The sequence below is a fragment of the Lactuca serriola genome, chromosome 8 (assembly GCF_051521515.1).
Source record: "Lactuca serriola cultivar US96UC23 chromosome 8, Lser_US96UC23_V15, whole genome shotgun sequence".
Lineage (NCBI taxonomy): Eukaryota > Viridiplantae > Streptophyta > Magnoliopsida > Asterales > Asteraceae > Lactuca > Lactuca serriola.
The window spans coordinates 70,128,969-70,135,090 of record NC_136415.1 but is presented as its reverse complement, the minus strand read 5'-3'; positions in this window follow the sequence as shown (position 1 = coordinate 70,135,090).

Genomic DNA, 6,122 nt, shown 5'->3' with positions numbered 1-6,122 from the left:
TGCTAGGTAGTTATACTATGATATTCAACTATGTCGATATCATTCATGTGCCATGTAGTTATATAATTTATTACAACCTCAAACAAAAAATGTTATATCTTATATCCCATTTATTAAGATGATTATAAGATTTTATATGTAATCATATAATTAGGGATGTTATTCGAGTCGAAACTGGACCGAACTGACTAGAATCCGAATAACCCGAAAACTAAATAAATGTATTTGCATGAACCGAAAACCAATACGGGTTCGGTTCGGTTCGGTTCGGGTATTAATCGGTTCGGTTCGGGTAATACCCGAATAACATAAGATGATTAAGAACCTAATATAAACAAAAAAAACCGAATAAACCGTATTGAGATTCTATAACCCGAATAATAGAATAACAATGTACTTTTATACATCAACATAAAACATTCAACGACTAATTAACATAACACAATAACACATTGAAAGAATAACATTTATATATTAGATTAACATAATGAGAATTAATTACTTACTTGAGTTTTTTGAGTTAGAGCCCAATTTTTCATGACTAGACAAAGTATGTATTCATGAATCCTTAGAGAGAATAGGAAGGATTGATTTTTTAAAGCTTGAAACAAAGGGAAGGATCGACAGAAGTGATTTCAAGTTTGAAAATAAATGAGAATATTGGTCCATTTTGAAACGACGAGAATGAGCATAGGTTTTTTTCTGTTATGAACGATGAGGACCAAAATGTGAATTGTGATTTTGATTTCTATTGATTAGAGAAAGGGGAGGAGGAATGCTTATTCGAGTCGGGTACTTAGAACCGAATAAGCTCTTATTTGGGTAATCCGAGAACGAATAAACATAACTTATATACCCGAAACCCGAATCGAATTGTTTATTCAGGCCTAATTCAGTTCGGTTCGATTCGGGTTCTCGTGCCAAATTCTCATTCCTACATATAATTATTTGCGGAATGTAGATTCGACCACAATCCTACTATACGATAGATAAATTACCATTCATATTATTTAACAATTAAAATACATCATAACACCGAACCGACCCGAACAACCCAAAAACCGAATAAAGGTAATAGCATGAACCGAAAGTCGAACTGATTAACCAATACGGGTTTGGTTTGGTTAGGATATTAATCGGTTCGGTTCGAGTATTACCCGAATAACATAAGATGATTAAGAACCTAATATAACCGAACAAATTGTATTAGGATTCTATAACATGGATAATAGAATAACAATGTGCTTTTATACATCAACATAAAACATTCAAAGACTAACATAACACAATAACACATTGAAAGAATAACATTTACATAGTAGATTAACATAATTAGAATTAATTACTTACTTGAGTTTTTTGAGTTGGAGCCCATTTTTCCATGACTATACAAAGTAGGAATTCGTGAATCCTTAGAGACAATAGGAAGGGTTGATTTTAGAAAGTTTGAAACAAGAGTAAGGATCGAAAAAAGTGATTTCTAGTTTTGAAATAGATGAGAATTTTGGTCGATTTTGAAATGACGAGAACAAGCGTAGGGTTTTTTTCTGTTATGAACGATGAGGACAGAAGTGTGAATCGTGATTTTGATTTCTATCGATCAGAGAAAGGGAAGGAGGAATGTATATTCGGGTCGGGTATTTAGAACCGGATAAGCTCTTATTTGGGTAACTCGAACCAAATAACCCAAGAACCTAATAATCATAATAGAGATACCCAAAACCTGAATCAAATTGCTTATTCGGCCTAATTCGGTTCGGTTCGGTTTGGGTTCTCGGGCCAAATTCTCATCCGTACATAATATCACTAGCATATTGTCCCTTTGGTACCGAACTCGATTAATTAAATCAACCAATTTCTTCTTGAAGATGATAAATGATATGCCTTATGAAAAAAAATAACAAAAATATACAATCACCTAAAACACACATAATACCATTCGAATTTAAAAAATTATAAAAACTCAATAATTTTTTTAATTATTTGAGTAAATTACATGAATGGTCCATGTGGCTTGAAGTAATTTACACGCTTGGTACCCCAACTTATTTTTTTTAACTATGAGGGTCCCTTAAACTGTATTCTGTTATGTCTTTGGACCTTAACCGACATAAAAAAAAATACTATTTTTCCCTTAATATCTATTTTTTGTAATTTTATTATCTAGTTATTGTTGCGATATGCTGGAGAGGATAGAAGCGGAACTGCAGAGGGGATCTGTATGAGTATCGTCTCTTGTCATCACAGTGCAAAAGAGAGAAATGACCGTTAGTAAACGTTCGGGAGGAGTTCCCGGATGAAGCTCCGACGATCAAGTCAGTATGAGATCTGAGAAAGGTGGTAGAAGATTACAAGGAAAAAAGAATTTCGTCCCCTTCCTTGTAAGGAAGATGGATCCTTTTATACCTGTTTTAGAGGCATGTCCCTCAACCGATTCTGTTGAGGATTTCCTCGTGAGGTGTGACGTGGCAAACCCATATTGGAGGGTCCTTCGTCACTCCTTTTGCCTCATTCCCTCATTGGTTGGGAGGGAATCTCCAAAACGTTTATGAAGATCGTGCCCATCGTCTAATGGGCGAGTGGGACTCTCTGATTGGTCCCATGTGTGTCGGGATGAAACTTCCTAAAGGAGGGGTTAAGGCGCGGTTTTGCACCTTAACCGCCATATCAGCGCTCTTCGCGTTGGCGAAGGCCCGAACTTGGCTTTAGACTAGGTTCTGTCTAGGCCAAGCCCAGTGTCAGTTTGACTTCTTTCTTGACGTTCCCCAGAGGGATACGTTAACAAGTCCCTTAGACTCGTAGGTGTATGCGTCAGCTTGATAGCGTCGTCGTTCGAGTCTATGTCCCAACACTTGTATGTTTGGGATTAGTTATGTTATTTGACGGGTTTTAAGCAGCGCCGTTAATGTGCATCAGTCCCATTGAGAGACGGTTCGTGACACCAGTTTTGCCTTTAAAAGCCCCCCTTTTCCCCAGGATCTTAATCCTCATATTCCTATTCTGGCTTTGCTGGATTAATCCGGGTATTTTTTTTAATTTTCTTTTCGATTGTTCATCCTTTTCCCAATGATGGATCGTTATGGTAGAGTCCCTACAGCTGAGGAGTTGCAATTTCTGCAAGATCGCTTCAGCTTTTTACCGGAGCACGACGTAATGATTCCGGCAAAGGGGGCGTCAATCTACAATCTCCCTCAATAGAAGGTAGGGGTTCCGATACCTCTATTTGAAGCGGGATTACGCTTTCCGACATCCGATTTCTTCAACATGATCGTGGACCACTATGGCTTTTCCATCGACGAGTTTACCCCAAGCACTGTTAATAAAATCGTCGGTTTTGAATTGATTTGTCGATCTCTGTGTTATGTACCAACTTTCTATGTTTTCACTTACATCTTCTGTTCTACTACAAATTCCAGGGTCCGTACTTTAGCGAAGCAAAGAAGCATTCGCCAGTTGATTTCTGAAAAAGACGCTCCGAGGAAAAATTGGCAACGTCAGTGGCTTTGGGTTAACCAAAACCTTGTGGGGTGCGGATATCATAGAACCCGAGACTTTTCTGACCGTCTCCCAAAGTTTTTTGAGAGTAATCTGACTCTTGACAAGCGTTTGGGAAACATCACCATCGTTGGGAGGAACTGGGAAGATTTCATTCTTGCGGCGGCCGGTATAAGTGCTGCCTGGAGGGCTCGCAGGAAAATGGCACAGATCTTCGTCGTGAGATGTAGTATTGACCCTTCTCCTTCTCCCCCCCCCCTTTTTTGAAAACAGAGCGAGGATAAAGTGTCTTGTTGGTGAGATCTTACTTTTGGCATTTGTTTTCATAGGTGTTGAGGTCGAGATTTCTTTGGAGATGGCTCTATGTGGTCATTATCAAGGCAAGCTTTGCCATCGGGAGATCAATTTTGTAGAGGCTCTTCCTCCTCCTGTGTCTGAAAGGCGCATACGAGAGCTTTCTAGACTACCCTTAGTCGGAGGAGGAAATGTAGGTTCTAACGGGCCTACATTGCCTTCCCAGCCGACCGTTGAGGTTGTTTCCCCAATTTGCTCGTCGGTTTCTGTTCCCTCCGGTTTTCCTATGGGGGTACAAGCAGGAAGAGGTAGTGCTCCCACCTGGAAAAGTCGAAGTTTACGTGTGGTGCCATCGTCGGATGAGGAGACAAAATCAGACAATGCGGGTCTTCGTCCTCGTAAAGCACGTAGGACTGTATCTGTGGCCAGGCTTCTTGGTGGTGTCGGGGGTATTATCGGCGATTAATTATATGTGTAGCAAAAAGAGGTAGTGTTGGTTCCTAGTTCTCCGGAGGCGTCACCTTCACCATCTGTTGGTTCGCCCTTGGTTAACCCTGGTTCCGGCTCTATATCTGGGGGTGCGCCGAGTTCACACAGAGGTTCTTTTCAGTGCGAGAAGCCTTCCCTGGTTGATGAAACAGGAACTTCATTTCACTCCCTGTCTTTTCAGGCCTATGTTCTGAGTTCGGCGGTTACTAGAGACTCCTTACTGTCGGAAGACACTACCATCCAGGAGTGGAGTAGATTCATTCATCCTCCGGTCACGATAAGCTCGCTTGCAGGTCAATCAAGTGCTCGTATGGCTGGTGGCCTTTGTTACGTTGTGGCCCAGACCTATGTCCTTATGGTTGCAGCCGCCGGCCGAGTTCGCCGTGCTGGTGCGAATCAGGGGCAGTTGAAAATGTTGCAGGGTGCCTTGGCAGGTATGAGGGAGGATGTTCGTGATTCAGAGGCATGTCACCAAGTTCTTGCTAAGCAGAATAGCATTGTGGCCTGCGAGAATGTCGTTTTAGAGGATCAAGTGGCCACTTTGGAGGATTGGTCAGAGCGACTTGAGGACCAAGTGAGCTCTTTCACTCGAGAGAAGGATGTGCTAGCGAACAGACTGGCAAAGTGTCAACATCAATTGGCTCGAGCCTGTACATGACATTATAAATCATACTTTACGATATATTTTGATACTTAACATTGAAAATTAAAATTTTCGTGAAATAAATAATTTCCAACTAATTACAAGATTTATATTTATTTATAAAGAATACATTTCTTATAAATAATATATTTGCATCAAGTTGTTGTTAGCGTGACCCTTTAGGATCATATATTATCTATCAATATCATTCTATAACACCTCTTGAGTATATAGATCTTGATGGGTTATGAGCATTCTAATACTCCTAAGTGTACATGCAACCCTAAATACCTTTGATCTATGTTTTCTCTATTATACATGCAAATATGAACTTTCCAAGGTATTCATCCTAACTAGCATAATAACATTGATTCATATGAATATATCAAGTTAGAATTACATACCTCTTTGATGTAGAATGTCTTCATGAAGCTTGAGTGCCTAGTGCCCCAAGTGTGACACCTCAAATGGTTCACACAACACCAAATACACTTGCAATGACTTGAGAGAAATTGGAACACTTCATAAAATCGGCTAGCCCTTTTTCTCCCTCATAGTGGCCGATTTTGTCACCAATAAGATCTTTATATAGTGTCACAATTACGGTAAACCCTAATTGTCATGGCTTTCCATTTCCTTGGATCCATGGGTTCAAATACACCATGGAGCATCCATGTAGCATCCTATAGGTTTTAGCCCAACTTGATAATCCATGGAGTCTTAGCCCACTATACAAGTATCGATGATTTACACTATCAACCCATATATTTAATTAGTCTTCTTCTGATCACTTAATTAATCCTAGATTAATTCTTGATCAATAGTAATTAAATAATTTTATTAATATATTAGAACTTATAATATATTAACAAACCTTAAGTGTTATTTATCTCATTATAGTCTATCCAAATGCATGATGCCATGCAACCCAAATGGACCATGCTGGGTCGAGTCAAGTCTTTCCAATTATAGTTATGGACTTAGACATTAATCCAACAGTCTCCCACTTGGAGAAGTCTAAAACTATTATTGCAAGTATGACTTCAAGAACCGACTGACAATGGTAGCTCTCAAAAGCTTATGTCGAACTCTGACCTTGCCGATGATCTCTGACCTTTGTCAGTGACTTGTCCATTAGATAAGGGATCATATATTCCTCCATTCTAGATATCATATGGACTGGGACATGGATTATAATCAT